Below are 3,889 nucleotides of genomic sequence, written 5' to 3'. Positions count from 1 at the left end.
AAAATTTTATTTCTATAGAAAATTTTTTCAAAATTTTATTTTTAGAGAAAATTTTGTTAAAATTTTATTCGGTTCATAATAAAATTTTCATCATTGTCAAAATTTTATTTCTATAGAAAATTTTATCAAAATTTTATTTCTATAGAAAATTTTATCAAAATTTTATTTCTATAGAAAATTTTGTTCAAATTTTATTCGGTTCATAATCATGGTTGCCACTCGAGCCAAAAATACCCTACCAAGATTTTATATCTATAGAAAATTTTGTCAAAAGTTTATTTCTATAGAAAATTTTGTGAAAATTTTATTTCTATAGAAAATTTTGTTAACTTTTTATTTCTGTAGAAAATTTTGTCAAAATTTTATGTCTACTTTGTCAAACTGAATTATACATACGTATTGGATTGATCTTTTTTGATTTAATATATACCACGTATGGACTTACATACAATTTAGAAGATGGTGTTAGGAGGTTTTAAGATACCTTGCCATCGGCAAGCGTTACCGCAACTTAAGTAATTCGATTGTGGATGGCAGTGTTTAGATGAAGTTTCTACGCAATCCATGATGGAGGGTACATAAGCTTCGGCCTGGCCGAACTTACGGCCGTATATACTTGTTATATAGTACCAACCTTCAAGTGATTCGTGTCAAAATTTGTCGTCTGTAAGTCAATTAGTTTGTGAGATAGAGCGTCTTTTGTGAAGCAACTTTTGTTATTGTGAAAAAATTGAAAAATGGCATTTTGTGTTTTGATAAAATACGGTTTTCTGAAGGGAAAAAATACGGTGGAAGCAAAAACTTGGCTTGATAATGAGTTTCCGGACTCTGCCCCAGCTAACATTTGACCAAAAACAACAACGTGTTGATGATTCTGAGCGGTGTTTGCAGCTGTTAACTCGTAATACACCCGAGTTTTTCCGTCGATATGTGACAACGGATGAAACATGGCTCCATCACTACACTCCTGAGTCCAATCGACAGTCGGCTGAGTGGACAGCGACCGGTTAACCTTCTCCGAAGCGTGGAAAGACTCAAAAGTCCGCTGGCAAAGTAATGGCCTCTGTTTTTTGGGATGCGCATGGAATAATTTTTATCGATTATCTTGAGAAGGGAAAAACCATCAACAGTGACTATTATATGGCGTCATTGGAGCGTTTAAAGGTCGAAATCGCGGCAAAACGGCCGAATATGAAGAAGAAACAAGTACATACGGCCGTAAGTTCGGCCAGGCCGAAGCTTATGTACCCTCCACCATGGATTGCGTAGAAACTTCTACTTAAGACTGTCACCCACAATCGAATTCATTGGGTTGCGGTAACACTTGCCAATGGCAAGGTATCTTAAAACTTCGTAACACCGTCTTCTAAATTGCAAGGTAGTCCATACGTGGTATATATTAAACTAAACAAGTATATACAGCACTAAGTTCGGCCGGGCCGAATCTTAAATACCCACCACCATGAACCCAATATTAGGGTTTCCATTGAAATTTCAGGAGGGCTTGAGGACTTGAGGACACTTCCCGAATAAGATTTGAGATCTTAAATCTCTAGATATTCACCCGAGAAGTAAAATCTGGAAATTTTACATTGAGTTTCAAGCAATTTTCATGATCAGTGCGCCTTCTACACCCTCAAGAAGTGAAGTCGGTCTATATGGAGGCATTAGCGAATGGACCGATAAAAACTTAATCCGATACACGTTTTTGTGAGCCTAAAATACCAGCATATTTACAATTTCAGGCAAATCAGATAAAAACTACGGTTTCTAGAAATCCAAGGAGTTAAATCGGGAGATCGTTCTTATGGAGGCTATACTAAAATATGGACCGATACACACCGTTTTCGGCACACCTCTTTATGACCCGAAAATACCTCCAGATTTCCAATTTCAGGCAAATAGGATAAAAACTTCGGATTCTAGAAGCCCAAGAAGTAAAATCGGGAAATCGGTCTATATGGGGGCTATACCAAAATATGGACCGATACTCACCATTTTCGGCACACCTCTTTATGGTCCTAAAATACCTCAGACAAATTGGATAAAAACTACGGTTTCTATAAGCCCAAGACCCCAAATCGGGAGGTCGTTTTATATGGGGACCATACCAAAACATGGACCGATACTCACAATTTTTGGCACAAGTATTTGTGGTCCTACAATACCTCCATATTTCCAATTTCAGGTAGATTGAATAAAAACTGTGGTTTCTATAAGCCCAAGAAGTAAAATCGGGAGATCGGTCTATATGGGGGCTATACCAAAATATGGACCGATACTCACAATTTTTGGCACACGTATTTGTGGTCCTACAATACCTCCATATTTCCAATTTCAGGTAGATTGAATAAAAACTGCGGTTTCTATAAGCTAAGCTTTCTATAAGCCCAAGACCCCAAATCGGGAGGTCGGTTTATATGGGGACTATATCAAAACCTGGACCGATATAGCCCATCTTCGAACTTGACCTGCCTGCGGACAAAAGACGAGTTTGTGCGAAATTTCAGCACGATTGCTTCATTATTGAAGACTGTAGCGTGATTACAACAGACAGACAGACGGACAGACGGACAGACGGACATCGTTATATCGTCTTAGAATTTCTCCCTGTTCAAGAATATATATATACTTTATATAGTCGGAAATCGATATTTCGATGTGTTACAAACGGAATGAAAAACTTAATATACCCCCGTCACCATTCTATGGTGGTGGGTATAAAAAGGCCGATTAAATACCTATATAATTAAGTTTAAAATTTCTATAGAAATAAAATTTTGACAAAATAAAACTTTGACAACATTTTCTATAGAAGTAAAATTTATAAAAAAATTTCTATAGAAATGAAATTTTCAACAAAATTTTCTATAGAAATAAAATTTTGACAAAATTTTCTATAGAAATAAAATTTTGGTAGATTATTTTTGGCTCGAGTGGCAACCATGATTATGAACCGATATGGACCAATTTTTGTGTGATTAGGGATCGGCTATATATATATATATATATATATATATATATATATATATATATATATATATATATATATATATATATATATATATATATATATATATATATATATATATATATATATATATATATATATATATATATATATATATATATATATATATATATATATCTATAGACCGATATTTACCAATTTAAGCATGGTTATTAGGGGCCTTATACTAACACAACGTTGCAAATTTCAACCGGATCGGATGAATTTTGCTTCTCCAAGAGGCTCCGGAGATCAAATCTGGGGAACGGTTTATATGGGGGCTATATATAATTATGGACCGATATGGACCAATTCTTGTGTGTTTATTAGAGACCACATTCTAACACCATGTTCCAAATTTCAACCGGATCGGATGAATTTTGCTCCTCCAAGAGGCTCCGGAGGACAAATCTGGGGATCGATTTATATGGGGGCTATATATAATTATCCACCGATATGGGCCAATTTTTGCATGGTTATTAGAGAACATATACCAACACCATGTACCAAATTTCAGCCGGATCGGATGAAATTTGCTTTTCTTAGAGGCTCCGCAAGCCAAATCGGGGGATCGGTTTATATGGGGGCTATATAATTATGGACCGATGTGGACCAATTTTTGAATGGTCATTAGAGAACATATACCAACACCATGTACCAAATTTCATCCGGATCGGATGAAATTTTCTTTTCTTAGAGGCTCCGCAAGCCAAATCGGGTATCGGTTTATATGGGGGCTATATAATTATGGACCGATGTGGACCAATTTTTGAATGGCTATTAGAGAACATATACCAACACCATGTACCAAATTTCATCCGGATCGGATGAAATTTGGTCTTCTTAGAGGCTCCGCAAGTCAAATCGGGGGATCGGTTT

The sequence above is a fragment of the Haematobia irritans genome, chromosome 5, assembly GCF_050003625.1.
Source record: "Haematobia irritans isolate KBUSLIRL chromosome 5, ASM5000362v1, whole genome shotgun sequence".
Classification (NCBI taxonomy): domain Eukaryota; kingdom Metazoa; phylum Arthropoda; class Insecta; order Diptera; family Muscidae; genus Haematobia; species Haematobia irritans.
The sequence above is the reverse complement of the archived record's forward strand: the minus strand, read 5'-3'. Positions refer to the sequence as shown.